The 16,392-nt window shown below is 45.1% G+C and overlaps 1 pseudogene; it reads right to left on the bottom strand.

Annotated features, from left to right (window-relative positions):
- Positions 1-601: 601 nt before the first annotated feature.
- Positions 602-11,143, bottom strand: LOC136472992 (carotenoid cleavage dioxygenase 8 homolog A, chloroplastic-like; annotated as a pseudogene).
- Between the last annotated feature and the right edge of the window lie 5,249 nt (positions 11,144-16,392).

Here is a 16,392-nt window from a genome sequence, read left to right as displayed (position 1 = left end):
CTGTGCCAGGCATGGCCCACAAGTACCGGATCAAGCACGGCACGCCGTGCCCCCCATGCCATGCCTCTAGGGCCACGGGCCTTACTGATGGCCCAGGCACGGCACGACGTGCCTTTTTTTTTGTGCCAGTCTAGCCCGGAAAGCACATGCAAATTACAGGCCATGCCAGTCCACAGCCCGGTACCCTTGAGGCATCTCTATTACTCAGAATCAAAGTTTCAGAGATATATTCAAATATTCATGGATTTATTCACAGACTCAAAGTTTCATCAACATTCACATGTTTACAGATCACAAGTTCACATTCACTTTACAGTTAACACTCACATGCTCCTTACCGGATCAACAAAGAAGCAAGCCAATCAAACAAAAGCCAACAAAACCAAAGCCAAAAGAGAAGACATCAGACTACAAACAATATGTTAATTAAGCTGTTTTGTGCAATACTGCCTTTTTAAAAACCTTTCAAAGTAAAACTCACCCTTGTGAAAAACAATTATGAGGTTCAAATACTCATATAGTGTACATTTGCTTGCACTGGAATTTAAATGAGCGCACTAGCTAGCTACTGCAGCACTTGAAGATACGGATAGGATTGACTTCAGTTCTTGTCTGGAATCCAGCAGCCATGGAAACCGAAGGGTAGGCCGTAAGGCAACCGCAAGCGGGCAATCTCTTTGAACGTCGCCGCGTCCAGCAGTAGCACGTACATAGCCGTCACCGTCCATGGTGCTTGCAGTAGATATGACAACCCCTACACGAATTTGTTTTGCACATGGTCAAAATAAAACACAATTGGTTCCACGCCATCAAGAACATAGACGTTCTAACGATCCTTTTTTTTTTTTGGAACAAGACATTTTAACGATCTATGTAAAGCCAGAAGAATGTCTTATAGATTGGAATGGAGGGAGTATTAAACTGACCATCATCTTCATTGGTTGCTCCCGGCCTGGCCACGAAGAAGGGCTCCGATGGCACCGTGCCCTCCTCGTGCCAGCTCCTGCCTCCTGGTCTCTTTCTCCACCAGGTCCATCTTGGTGAGCGCGTTGAAGAAATTGCATGGCCGGCGCGCGGTGCAGGCGTACAAGTAGCGGTACTCCTTGCCTATGTAGGCTGGATTGATGGTGCTCAACTCCACACCCCGGCCGTGCTCATCAGGGTCCAGCACTGTCTCCAGCTCGCCCATGGCGCTGCCGTCTAGAGGTATCCTGAACCGCGCGACCCTGCCCATTTTCTCAAAACTCCGGCTCCTGATCGAGACCACTCAAAAGATATGATGCATGGATAGATATACAGATACAGCACCTGCTCATTACCTGGAATCAGGGAAGTCCTTGGCGGTCTCCGGCGATCTTAGCCTGTGGAGAGCAAGTGCCTGGATGATATAGAAGGATCAGCGTAGTACTCGCAGCAGTCGGCGACCACGGCGCTGGCCCGGGCACCGTCGTCGCCTTTCTCCTCGTATGCGTTGATGAAGTGAAATGCCACGAAAGGAGGCACCTCTACGCTCGCCACCTATACAAGATATATATACACAACACCAAGAAATCATCAAATTAATTAACCGATCCAGATCCAACAAGTTTAATTTGCACGTACGTATATAGTGACGACGTACCGTGTTTCCAGTGGATCTGCAAATGACGTGCATGTAGCTTCCGGAGTCTGGTAGCCAGTCCATTATGTACAAGGGGGTGCGCTCGGACATGAGCATGCGGGCGGGCGAGTGCCGGACCGGCATCTCCGGCACGACGACGTACTTCTCCGTGACGGCGAACGAATGCACCCATGCCGGCGCCATTGTCCCTCCCCGGCACCGCACCCTCCCGATCACCTCCCGCCTGTTGCTCCCAGCGGTCATCCTGGCCAAAAGGTAGCCCCGCCGGGTGAAGTCCGCACTACTAGATAACAGACTTTAGAACGATATCCTAATTTAATATTAGCCTCGGTATTTTTTGCTCCTGGAATTAGAGGGGTCTTTAGTCCCGGTTGGTGTCTTCAACCGGAACTAAAGGTCCCTGCCCAATGGCTACTACGCTCGGCACAGTGGCAGGGGACCTTTAGTCCCAACCGGAATTAAAGGTGGACCTTTACTCCCTGTTGAAGCCACCAATCGGGACTAAAAGTCTTCCAACCTTTAGTCCTGGTTGGTAATACCAACCCAGACTAAAGGTAGACCCTTTAGTCCCGATTGGTAACACCAACCCCGACTAAAGGTCCCCCGATGGGTTAGTTCAAAAGAAAAGCATCACATCCATTGTTAGATGTGCTGTGTAGGTGGGGTGGTAAGCTACGCGCGAGGCAGTGCATGAGGTGTTGGGTTCGAATCTTACGGGGCGCAGCAGTGGGAGGCATTATTTTTTTTAAAGCTGGGAGGATCTTTAGTCCCGGTCCTTTAGTCCCGGATTGCTAGTCCTGGTTGAAAAACCAGAAGTAGAGCTAGTTCCCAACCGGAACTAAATCTCATTTCTGTAGAGCAGCGTCAAGACCTCGGCGTCACGACGGGGTGCGTGCACTGCAACGGGCACCACAGCTTGTCCCGTGTACCGGAGCTTGCCGACCGTCCCGAGCGTCTCAGCGTCGATGAGCACCGAGCTCCTGGTGACGTCGGCGAGGCACACCACCCGGCCGTCCCCGAGCGGCAGCACCGTGGTGTTGGCGTTGTCGGACGTGGCAGCGCCGCTGACGTGCCTAACGACTTGGTGGAGGCGGTCGACGAGGGTCCCGGGCTCGCTGGGGCACAGCTGGGAGAACTCGCGCATGAGCGGACGGCCGTGCGCCCTGGCGGCCTTGTATGCGTCCGACTCGATCTGCCTGTGCGCGCCGGTAGCACGGCCTCGAGCGCCCTGGAAGTGGACGCGGACCATTGTGCCGTAGCCGTCGAAGACGTGATCGAACGCGTTGTCGCCTACCTCCCACACACACCTGGCCCGTTCCTTAGGTACGTGCCGTTCTGTACCATCAATGCAGATTCAACCAAGTAAGATTTGTTACTACGATATCTTACGTTCTTATCGGCGAAAGAAAAGGTTCGTTACTCCAGGAAGAAAGAGCTCGTGAGTATGCTAGAACTAGACAAATGCATGAGTCAATATTTAAGAACAATTGCTTTTATGTTGCTGCTTTGATGCAAAAGGGTCTATAGCCTAGTGCTTACAAAAGCCTCAATAGCACTTTAGGTCCTGGGTTTGACTCCTAGTTGAAGTGAGTTTTTTCACGATTAAACGGCGTTATGTTTTCAGTGGTAGGTGATGTTTCCGTTGACAACGAGGTGCGTGTGGTGACTTTATCAATTTCGATGATTTGTTAACCTAGTTTTCGAAGATGCTCATAGGGGTTAGGTGGTTTGCGTGCATGCGTTCACAGGGGTGATTATGTGTGCATTGTGAGTGTCTACGGTGTACTTTGTAATTCGCAAAAAAGATGTTGCCGCTGTTGACGGTGGAAGGTTCTCTAGATCACACACTAGCAAGGGCTAGCACGCCCACGGTCGACACATGACCTTGTACTTTGTAATTCGCAAAAATAAAATGTTGGCCCCGTTCGCTTCGCTGAAAAAACAAGTCGAAATACTATTCCGGTTGATTTGTTGTGAGAGAAAAATATTGTTCCGGCTGAAAAAACAAGCTGAAAAGTACGGATTATAAAACAAGCAAACAGGGCCGTTGTTGCTGTTGACAATGGAGGTGCTCCGCATCACATACCAGCAAGGACTAGCACGCCCACGGTTGACACACGGCCTTGAGCGTAGTGGGATCGACTAAATTGATTTAGAGATCGGTTAAACCGACGTTGAGCCCGTTCTTCGCTTGATGAACTCTTGAACTCTTCCCGGGAAGAACTGTTGGGGAGGAGCATGTGGAGGGTGTCCTAGACCAGCAAAGCCGCCTAGAACGCCCGTTGAATCTCACCGGGAGATGAGACGAATAGCAGGATAGAGAGGAAAAGGGGTAAACGGGGGTTGTAGTAGATTGATTTTGACGATCGAAAGTTGGGATCCTCAATCAGCCGTAATCCTCTTATATATAGAGAGGAGGTGGTCTTATCCTAGTAGGAAACAAATCTAAAATGTGTTCTCCATATTTTCCACGTCCAAAATTAGTCCAAAACCGATTTCGAAACCAAACCGACTCGAAACAGCAGAGGAGTCGGCTTAGCCAACTTAAGCCAATTATTTCGGGCTCTAGGTGCCACGGTCGAGCCAACATAGGGGAGAGTTGGCTTAGCCGACCGACTGGAGCGAGCCATGGCGAGCCAAGAGCGATATTTGCTCATTTCTTCCGTTATTTGTTACGCCAATTAATTTCCAACACGTCCATGATGTTCAGCTGACTCATAATGACAACGTACATACTGTGTTTCCAGTGGATCTGCAAACAACGTGCATGTAGCTCCCGGAGTATGGTAGCCAGTCCAGTATGTACAAGGGGATGCGCTCGGATAAGAGCATGTGGGCGACTGAGTACCGGAGCGGTATCTCCGGAACGAAAAAATGTACTTCTCCGTGACAGCGAACGAGTGCACACACACCGGCGGCGGCATCCCTCTCCGGCACCGCACCCTCCTGACCACCTCCCGTCTATCACTCCCAGCCCGCATCCTGGCCACAAGGTAGCCATGCTGGGTAAAGTCCGAGAGAAGCATCAAGACCTCGGCGGTGGTGCGGCCTATTGCGACCGGGTGCGTGCACTGCACCAGGCACCATAGGCTGTCCACGTACCGGAGCTTACCGACCGTCCCGAGTGTCTCCGGGTTGATGAGCACCGAGCTCTTGGTGACGTCGGCGAGGCACACCACCCGGTCATCCCCGAGTGGTAGAACCGTGGTGTTGGCGTTGTCGGACATGGCAGCACTGCTGGCGAGTTCGACGGCATGGCATAGGCGGTCGACGACGGTCTCAAGCTCACTGGGGCACAACTGGGAGAACTCGCACATGAGCGGATGGCCATGCGCCCTGGCGGTTTTGTATGCGTCCGACTCAATCTGCCTGTGTGTGCCGGTAGCGTGGCCTCAAGCACCTCGGAAGGAAATGCGGACCAGTGTGGCGTACCCATCGAAGACGTGATCGAATGCGTGGTCGCTCACCTCCCACACACTTGACCCATTCCTTAGGTACGTGCTGTTCTATACCATCGCAACAGATTCAAGCAAGTGAGATGATATTGTATATCTTACATTCTTATTACCATTGAAAAAAGTGATCTCGAGCTAGGTTTTAGGAATGGGCCAACGTCCAGGCCAGTTCATATGGCCGAGTCAGGGGAGCACGTACTGCGATCGGAAGCGCCATCTAATCGACGATGGTACACTGTGGCCCTGTCACACAATACCAATATTAGGGGTAGCAGTTATTCTATATCAATCACAGTTCCTAGAGATTAGTCTACTCTAACATTCTCACTAACATCGAATCAATAAGGTGCTGTCGTAACGCCACCATAACACCATCCTCCAACCTCTGCTCCCCCACCAGTGTTTAAGAGAAGTGAATCTCATCACGGCCTACTTCACCAGACTCAATACCGATGATGGACTACCCATCTCCCTAGCTATGGTTTGTCCCATAATCCATCTAAGATTAGTTGGTGTTCATGTAATTAAATTAGAGATGTGGTTAAGCCCATAGTTTTCTAATATTGTGGTATCATAGCTTGATGATCTCGTTCATAGACCACTGATGTGTGGATTATGCCTTAGATTAAGTTACTTTTGAGGTCAGGTTGCTTAATTAGTGCCCTAATTAGCCGTGTTGATCATATCTAAGCCCTAATCAATCATGCCCTAAGCTAATTGTGCCTTTGTGTATGCTTAATTATGCATGTTTAGGTCCTAGGTTTGGTTAATTGTTATGGTCATAGATTAATGATCCGTGCCCAATTTGGAGCCCAATTGCTCACGGATTAACCCTTTATTTTTAGCCTTGGTTAATGCCAAATTCATGCACATTAAGGGCGGCGTTAGGGGCTAGGGTCTCTGGTCAGCAATTAGAAGAAGGGGATGAGCAAATTAGGAACAATTGCAATGGAATACAAAAATTCCTAAAGCCATAGATCTTGAATTTCGTCCAATTTTTCTCAAATTTTGAAATAGAACCCTAAGCATCAGTGATATGGGGGCCTCGGTATCTATTACCTTGGCCAGATGTCGTCGCAGGTACCGGCCAAGAGCCCTCGCCATCATCTTGGGAACAACGGCGCTGTTGACGCGCAGAGATCGGAAGCATGCTTGGGTGTTCGGTCTGCCAGTCCAATTCTGTCTCTTCCCAGCAATACTATGCCCATAGACATCCGTGCACGCACCCTCTTGCCACTGCACCGCTGCGGCTGAGATGATGCCCTCCCGCGCACGTCGTCTTCCTAAGCACTGGTGGGGAGCAGCTTGATGGAGCTACGCGCGCTTTGGCAGAAGGTCCCGTGTTGGCGCCGTCCTCTTCCCGCATTCATGAGCTCTGTAGCCGCTTGTGTGAAAGATGAAAGGGAGAGGTGAGAATGAGGTAGGGCTGTCCTCCTCCCATAGTCATGAGCTCTGGTGGCCGTCCTCCTCCCCATTGGCCTCGAAAGCCGATGCTTGCTTGCTTCGGTCAGTTCATCGCCGAAATCAGCCTTTGTATGCTCAAGATGGGCCAGCAGGAAGTGGGGTGCGTGTCACGCTTTAAAATTTTCATTTTCTGTTATAAATAAAAAATCCTACATAAAAATGATTTAATTTATGAAATTGTCAAATTTTAGTTAGTTTGTTATCAATATTGCAAAACAAAAATGTTTATAAACATTTCTAAATTATTTTTTCTAGAGATGGTGCGTTCATGTTGGTTACATTAAATTTATTAAAAAACAAATTACAAAAATTACTTAAGCCACGAATAGGTTTTGCTATATTTCAGAAAAAAAAAGTTCAAAATTTTGATAAAAACTAGTTTTCAAATGAGTTCAGTTCTGTGTTTCAAAAGTCTTTTAAAGTATAGTTTAAGCACATTTACATCTTGGAAGTGTAAATGTAGGATCATAAACCCAGAATCATGACTTATGGTTAAATTTGTAAAATCCCTGTAGAGTATCTTTTAAACTGTTTTACGGTTGTGCTCTCGGTCATGTTGGTGCTACCGATGGTTTAGCTTAAAATTTAATCTTGTTGATATCTTTAATTACTTATATACTTCGGCCTCAAGCATAATCTCTAGTTACTCATGTTTAAGTAAATCAAATGTGTCCAACAAGATTGCTTACCACAATTCAACGGTGTATAATCTTTTGCGCCTTCACATGACGACTCATGTTATAATTGTTAAATATATGTATACTAACACTAGTTTTATATTCAATAAAATCATGAATGAGTACCAGATGGTGATGCCTTCGTTGAGTTTCCTTCCGCTATGTGATGTTAAAGATTATATCTCTTAGTCATAGAAATTTAAACACTTGTACTAAAATACGAGGTACTCTAGGCCCTCAACCTTCTCTCTCTCTTGGCAAGAAATATAGAGATTCCCTTGAAACTTAGTATCAACTAAAACAACTAACATTAATTAAGGAAAATAACAACAGAACTATGTCTCCATTCTAATTAGTTAGGGGCAAGGTGGTCTTTTGTCAGATTCCTTATTTTGTCCAAAAATTGGTTGGATTTCTTATATTATAGGACAAAGGCAGTATACAATAAATGCACCATCTTCGGTGCTACATTATTTTGTCATTGTATGTGTGATTTGACTTTCTCAACACACATATGGTAGCGTCCGGTTTCATCCTAAAAAGTGGATGCCACAATAAATACAAACTTTGAAGTAAAGGTATAGATTTATGATGTCATTAGACATGGGCTAAAACAAGAGCCAATATAATTTAGAATTTATGCTAATGTTTGGACTAAATGCATATTAAAACCACATGGAGATATCATGTAGAGGAAGGGCAACTTCCTGTAAGGATGGAGGAAACAAATAGATTTATTAATTGACAGTTTATCACAACATGATATAGGTTACAATGTGTTAGGAAAATTAACTAAAACAAGGAGTGCAAAGATAAGTAGTTTCATTTAATTTGTCACTACTAAAGATTTTCACTGCAGAGGTGGCTGGAAAGCCTCTATAGAGATAGGTGCCTCAGCCGCCTCTAAAAATGGGATTTCTAGAGGCGGTTGAGAGCAGGAGCCATCTCTAGAAATTGATTAGTAGAGGTGGTTGTATTTTCGATGTCCAGAAATCCTAAATCCGAGTAAAAAATTAGCAAAAAAAGAAGAAGAAAAAATAAACCCGAGGAGACCCTACCCGCCCCTAATCTCTCCACCCATAAGATATTTGTGTCCAATTGGAATATTCGTCCACCTCATTTTATCCTCATCTAATTTTAAAATGAGTATTTGAGACCTTAAAACGAATTCGAATGAAAAAGTTGTTAACTACAAAGTTTTATAACTTTTTGAGATCTACAACTTTGGTTTTGGTCATTTCTCCATACGAGGTAGTTTGAAGAATTTGAATCTCAAATGTGAGAAATTCAAACGTAATTTTTCATATATAGATTATTTCAATGAAAAAGTTGTCGAGTACAAAGTTACATAACTTTTTGAGATCTTCAACTTTCATTTTGGTCGTTTTTCCATCTAGAATGGTTAAAAATTTTGAATTTTAGATGTGACAAAATTCAAACATAATTTTACTTGGATAAATGGTTTCAAATAAAAAAGTTATCAACTACAAGTTGTTTTGGTTTTCAAGAGCTACAAATTTTGTTTTGATCGTTTCTCAATCCAAGATCGTTTAAAAAATTCAAATTTCAAATGTGAGAAATTCAAACGTTATGTTTCAAGCAAGGAAAAAGTCTACATCACCCCCTGAGGTTTGGGGAGGTGTCTACTTAACCCCCACAGTATGAAACCAGGTATTGAACACATTAAAGTTTGCAAAACCGGTCATTTTACCCCTGGGATGGCTTTGCTAGGCGGTTTTGCCTACGTGGCAGTGGTTTTGCCACCTGGCGCGCTAATGTAGACTCTCATGATGATGTAGACGATTGACGAGTGGGTCCCGCTGCTAAGTGACGGGTCCTTATCTCACAGACAGGTGGACCCCACCCATCATCTCCTACCTCCAGCTCCTCCCACCGGCCGCCGTAGCCTGACCACTGCGCGTACCAGGCGTCATCGCCTTCACCGAGCGCGCGCGCCGCAAGACTTGTCCTTCGCAAGGACCCAGCCTCCCCTCTCTCCATCCTGCGCGTGCACATCCCGGCCGCCATTAACGGCATGGCCGTCGAGCTCTCCGCAACCCGTCCCTCCTCCTCTCCACCTATAAAAGGAAGCCTTGAGCTCCTCTCGTGCACGCCGCCACCTCTCCGCCCCTTCCCGTGCCTTCTCACTCACTCCATCGCCACGAATCAGTGCCGCCGCCATGGCCGGGGTTGACCCTAGCTTCCGATCTCCCCACTCCGGGCGTCTACTCTGCTCCTTTTAGTCCCTATGAACTCGCAAGAACATGGAGAACCAGACCCCCAACTCCTACTCGTCGATCCATGGCTGAATTGCCATTCCTGAGCTCCAACGCAAGCCGCCATGGCCGCCAGCGGCTGCGCGGCCTTGACCCCCTTCCCCACTGCCTTCCCACCACCATGGTCTCCACCGGCGTGATCGCCTCGCCACGCTTGGCCTCTACCATCGCTCGCCGGAGCTCTCCAGCAGGAGGGCATGAGCGCCATGAGTAAAACTTTGGATGACTCAAACTAAAACTTTACTTGACTCAATGTAAAACTTTACATGACGGCGAGCCCGGGAATTTTGGTCGGCGGCGGCTGCTGCTCTCCATGGAAGCGACGAACGGAGAGAGCAGACAACGACGGTGTGCCGATGCGGATCCGAGGCATACTTTTATAGAGTAGAGAGGGAGCGGAGGGGCCGGATCACGAGCTCGGTCAAGCCATCCATGGCTGCCGCGGAGTGCACGCGGTGAGAGTTCGCGAGCAGCTGCGCTGGTGGCAGGTGCGGTAGACGCAGGAGGAGAGGGCTTGGTCCTTGTGGCTTCTAGCTCTGGCCGGTGCTGGCAGCGCTTGACCGTGGAAGACAGAGGGAATGACGGGAGGAGATGGAGGTTGAACGAGCTAGAGGTAGGGGATGACGGGTGGGGTCCACCTGTCAGTGAGAGAAAGACATGTCACTTACCGCGCGGGGCCCACTCGTCAATTGTCTACATCAGCATGAGAGTCCACATCAGCGCACCAGGTGGCAAAACCACTTCCACGTAGGCAAAACCGCCTAGCAAAACCACCCTAGGGGGCAATATGACCGGTTTTGCAAACTTTAATGTGTTCAATACCTGGTTTTATACTTGGGGGTTAAGTAGACACCTCCCCATACCTCAGGGGGTGATGTAGACTTTTTCCTTTCATGCATAGCGGATTTTAAATAAAAAAATTATCAACTACAAAGTTGCATAACTTTTCGAGGTCTACAACTTTCGTTTTGGTCGTTTTCTTCGTCCGAGGTCATTTAAAAATACAAATTTAATATGCACCTTCTATTTTTAGAGGCGGCTAGAAATCGATTATGAGCGACAGGAGTCGTCTCTAAAAATCGATTTCTAGAGGTGGCTAGAAAAAGAGCCTCATCTAAAAATAGAGGCATTTGTAGAGGCTACTAAAAATATTTTTAGTGACACCTCATTTTAGAGGCCACTATAGACGGCTGTATATTGACCCGCCTCTACAGCGAAAAACCTTTTGTCTCTTAAAATCGTTTTTTTTTAGTAAACATGAACTTGTGACAGATATTTCTTCTAGAATCCTCGCCCGTGGAGGAGCACGAGTGACTAGACGGTATGATAAATTGCCAATCATAGATATATGTGTGACGAATGTTAATAATCTTTCTCAAAGCTGCTGCTGTATAAATATAAGTACGTGTACGTACCAGCCATGCAGGGATGCGTCCTTCTACGGCCAAGTCTCCTTCCCATCGTTCTTGCCGGATGCTGGTCCAAGCAGAATGTTTTGCGCAATCTCCGGCGGCGGCCTCAATGCGACTGGCGCCGCGACGACATGCCGCTGCTGTGCTGCGACAGGCATATAAGTACGGTTTCGGGGCGACAGGCATATAAGTACGGTTTCGGGGCAGTGCAAAGCGTGGGGAGGCAGTAGGCGGCCATGCTTGCTCTTCCCTAGCTTCTCGCTAGCGTCTTGTTGGACTTGTTATATATTAAACGAACAAGCAGGCAACTTTGTCTACTACGGTACTACATTAATAAAGAATGGCACGCGTGGATATCGTTGCTCAATCCCGCCGGCAGATCTTTATGCGTGGACTAATTGTCTCCACTGCTATCAGTAGTCTAGTCTCCTTCATATATATGGATAAAGATATTTTAGTTGCATTATTGCCGCATGCCATGCATTAGCGGTTGATTCTCTTCCTGTAGCACTGTACATTGTCACATGCATGTGACCAAGTTCCTAATTTGTGAAGGAGGTGTACCAAATGTACTCCCTCCATACCAAAATAGATGTCATTATCACTTCTCGAGAAGTCAAACACTTTTGACTTTGATCAAATATATATGTAAAAATATTATTTATAATACATAATTAGTATCATTAGGTAGATCGTTGAATATACTTTCATAATAAACATATTTAGAGATATAAATGTTGCACGCATTCTCTACAAACCTGGTTAAAGTTGAGAAAGTTTAACTTACATGTATCCCATAGCGACCTTTATTTTGGGACGGAGAGAGTACAAGTTTAGTTAGTTTTTTTTTTTTGAGGGGACAAGTTTAGTTAGCTACTAGTAGGCTGTTGTGCTTTTGTGTATGGTTTCATTGGAAATTTTTTATTAGGCATTTGTTCGTATTCATACTGATTTTCCATGGGCAGGGCCTGGAAGTTTCTATATTATTATATAGGGAAAATTGTGTTCTTGCTCCTGTCTAGTACTACAATTGTGATTTTATCCCTGCTTTTTTAACTTTGTGTTTCTAGCCTTGTTATTTTGTAATAATCGTATCCGTTCGCCCCTGCTTAGGATGTCCGTCAGATGGACAGGGAATAGATGAACTAAAAAATTCCAAACATGAAAAGCAAAGGTGAAATGACCACACTGCCCCTTATTATTACCTGACTCTTCCTCATCCAAAACAGACTGCATCCGGAGCGGGCGGCATCATGAGCGGGCGTATTGGGCGGCTCCGCCAGTGGTGGTGCATCTATCCTAGGGTACACGGTGCGGCGGCTGTTCCATGACACAGGGGCGCATGGGCGGGGGCGGCCGTGGCTCTCGTCGTGCGCGCGCCGGGTCTTGCGGTGTGCGGCCCAAAGTAAGTCATGGTGTACTTCTACTTATTTATGGATCTATAGCCATTGCTTCGTTTTGAGAACACATGGGTAAATTCACGAAGTCAAAATACAGGGGGGAAATCATAACTTCGATACAAATCGGGAATAAAAATGCAAGAGCCCCTATTATATATGCACATTGCACATTAATAAAAGTAACACAACAGTGTACTTCCGCTTCTAAAATGTACTTAGTGTGCCATTATAAAATATTAACCCAAATAAAATACCTCAAATGCACCCTTCTTAATTTGCTACATGCATACGTCTGTCATTGCGGAAACCTAACCCAAAGAATTCGAAGCCAAATGTATCTGCTTTTGGATTAACCACACAAGACGTTATACTCACCACTCACACTGACATCAACTCCTAAAGTTGTGCTAAGTCAAACATTTTCAGGTTTTGAGTTTATCAAAAAGATTACCAATATTTATGGCACTAAATTAATTTGAATTATTAGATACACTATCAAATGGGAACCCAAACCGGTAGAGAGCTGCTGCTCCTGTGACCATGCACGGCTGCAATAATGCTCCGGTTGCTGCTGCGAGGTCGTTGTTGTCGCTACTGCAGACCGTAGAAAATCCAACTGAAACAAACAAAAGATAGCAGCCGATGACTATTTCCTGCAAGCATCGATCAATTTGAGCGAACAAGCCGGTGGTTGGTACCCCGTCATGGGAGCATGGTCGCATACGCAGGAATTGCTCGTTGTTTAAAAAATCTCCTCATCTATTTTACACCAAAGCTTTGTGTATAGGTGAGATAGAGGTTTGAGGATATCTAGGTGAGAATACTTCCTTCCATCTTAGGTGGTGTTTGGTTGTCTCTCCTAAATTTTAGTCGTTGTCCCATCGAATGTTTGATATATGCATGGAGTATTAAATATAGACTAATTACAAAACTAATTGTATAGTTTGCGACTAATTTGCGAGACGAATCTTTTAAGCCTAATTAGTCCATGATTTGACAATATGGTGCTACAGTAAATATGTGCTAATGATAGATTAATTAGACTTAAAAAATTCGTCTCGTAGAGTACTTACGGATTATGTAATTTATTTTTTTTATTAGTATCCGAATACCCCATACAACATTTTTCCAACACACCTCCTCAATTTTAGTCACTGAATCCAGCACCTAAGCAGAATGCTCACGAGGCGCCCAACTGCTGATCACCGCCGGTGGTGACCATTTATATACAGCCCTGGGAAAGCTGCCTGGGCATTTAAGCTGCATGTGACATGCCTGTTATCATCGTTTCATAGTGTTGTTTGGTTGAAACCTTGAATAGTGTTGTTTAGTCGAAGCCCTAACATCGTGCCAGAGTGAAAAGAAGGGACAGGCATTGTATTGTTCAGCAGGTGCATGCTTGTGGTTGAATCATCAATTCAGCATTGAGTTATCTATAACGAATCTAGCGTTGCTGCAGCAGATCAAAGGACAGGTTGAAGTTATTTTGGCTCTGACGAAAGCATATGCATAGTAAAGAAGTGGAAATCAAAAGGGCTAAGAACAAAATTGGATTGATTTTATACAGAGAGAAAAAATTAGACAATAATTGCACATAGCATAGGGAAAAATGGCAGATTTTGCCCAGATGGAAACAAAGAACAGATAAACAAAAATAGGAACACAAAATACATGTGATTGCAGTCACATTTTTGTCCAGATACAGCTAGTGTTGTCTTGCAATGGAGGAGTAATAAAAGACGAAAAAGGAAAAAAAAAGCTTTCTTCAGACCAAGCCATGAATCGTAGGGGGAAGAAAAAATTTGCTGATGAGAAGATTGTGTTATTTTCAAGGCTTTAAATATCAGCTGCTGGGAAGAGTACAACAAGGAGAAGCAACTTTTAGTGCTAAGCAGTCCTTACCATCAATAGCCAGAGACAACCGGAGATAGCCGCTAATTAATGGCCTATTTAGCTTCAGCTAAAAGCTTGTCTGGCCCAGAAAATGGTCCCAGCCAACGAAATGGCAGCCCGCGATGGCAGCTCACGTTCAGAACCTAGCCTCTTCTCTGTTCTCTTGCACTCGCCTCTCTCTGACTCCTCTGTGTGAGGCAGTGGCGGCGGTGGTTGTGCCCGATCTGGTCCTTGAGCCATAAGGCCAATTTTAATGAAGGTTTTATCAGAGTTTTATGGACATCAAATATAACGATATGGTACCATATTGATGAAGAGAGAACGTAAAAGTTTATGGGATAAGAGAGTTTCATAAAGATGATAGTCTTGTACACTGTTTCCAAAATACGGATGCATTGAAAAACACTGCGACTGGTCTGAGAGCATCAGCGGGGCCAGCGACGAAGCCAGCGGGGGGGGCTACCCGTGCTCCAGCCCCCCCTACGGCCATGATTTACATGGAGCCCGGGCTTAGCCCGGGCTACCGCCATGAGGAGGAAGAAGAAGGCAAGGAGGGGCTGGAGGAAGAAGAAGAGGAAGCCAGCCCTGGCTTCGTCGATTCCTGGCTTCGTCGCTGAGCGGGGCAGCTTTTCTCTGTCCCCAGAGGCATGAAAGCGGCGGCGCCTGCCCTCGCGCTGTGCCCGGCCTCCACTCCCGCTCCTGCCGCCCTTGCCTCTGTACGGTTGCCGTGCTCAGCCGCCCTGATTTATGTCATGATTTATCTTATGTCTTATTTCTGGATTAAAGTATGCTATAAAATGAGTAAATATTCAACATATAGTACTGGGCACTGCTCTTGATCTCTCATCAAAATTATTATAGAACACAAATGCTTACAACATTAACAATCTCATAAGCCAGATTAATTTAGTTTATAATCCTAAAGACACAAGGCAACCCGTGGAAGATTATTCGGACCATGACGCCTAAGAGGCGAAGGGTGAGGGGAGTGAATTAGTCTTTTTAAAATTCTACTCTAAACTATGGCCTGTAATTTTCACTTATCAGAACCTATGCAATAAAGTAATGTATTATAAGTAAACTTTTGCTAAATGTGTTGTTATCTCTACCAAAAGAGTTATGCAACCTAAATTCCAATCTTATCAACTAACCTAACAAGCTAAACTGGAAATCTAAGCACACAACTTAGGTACCCAAATTAAATGAGATAGAGATGCAAACTCGTGTCGACGACTCCAGTATTTATACCTAGGTATTGTCACACCCTAAAATTTGCCACTTTTGAAAATAGAATTAAAATGATTTATTTGTGAATTTTTGTGCACATGAAACATAGGAAAATAAAAATTTTCATTAATTTAAAATTTATCATAAGGTAGAAACGTGTTTGTTGCATTCATGTTGGTCGCACCTCGTGTTTCTATGTGCAAAATGTGTGTTTTTATACGTTTAGGAGACGAATATCTATCTCTAGGAATTTTCTAGCTTCTTTCTGGAATTTAATTCCTACCTCCTTCACCTTAATCTTTATGTTTCCAGTTCCCAACAATATTTTCATGAGATCCAAATACTTTATTTGAGTTCATTATGTTCCAAAGTGTCTCTAAGAATTTTTCCTAAATTTTCGGAGGTCTTTGAGTATTTTTCGTGGCTTAAATATCAATTCTGGATTTTTCTAGAATTATTTTATCCACGAAATTAATTAATTCCGAAAATAATAAATTTCTCATTTTTTCCAACGCTCAAAGCCCATGTGCAATAATCCTAATAAATCCTAAAGGTCCATGTATTTATTTACTAATGAGCTTTAATGATTATATAGGCCTATTAGTAAATGTGGAGGGGTAACATCAATTAGTACCATATCGCTAGTTGACGTGGATGTGGAGAGTTTTTCTTCCTATATATATCAACCAACCCCTTGGGCAAAATACACCAAAACTATCGTATGGGAGTCCCTAGTTTGGGAATCCCTCGTGTAGTAAATCAGATTTTTCTCATCCTTCTCTCGCCGTCACCATCGCCGTTGCCGTTGCCGTCTTACTCCTCCTACGCCGCCGAGGTACCCCTAGGTAAGACCGCTATCCAAAATGTTTTTCCAGATTTGTCTTCTTCTTTTAAAAGCGCATTTTAGTCGGTTCACTTCAAAAGTACGTTTTCAGCTATTTACAGAATTGTCACTGATTTTGTTTTA

This window comes from Miscanthus floridulus, chromosome 8, assembly GCF_019320115.1.
Source record: "Miscanthus floridulus cultivar M001 chromosome 8, ASM1932011v1, whole genome shotgun sequence".
Classification (NCBI taxonomy): Eukaryota; Viridiplantae; Streptophyta; class Magnoliopsida; order Poales; family Poaceae; genus Miscanthus; species Miscanthus floridulus.
Note: the sequence above shows the minus strand (reverse complement) of the source record. Positions and strands in the feature narration are given on the sequence as shown.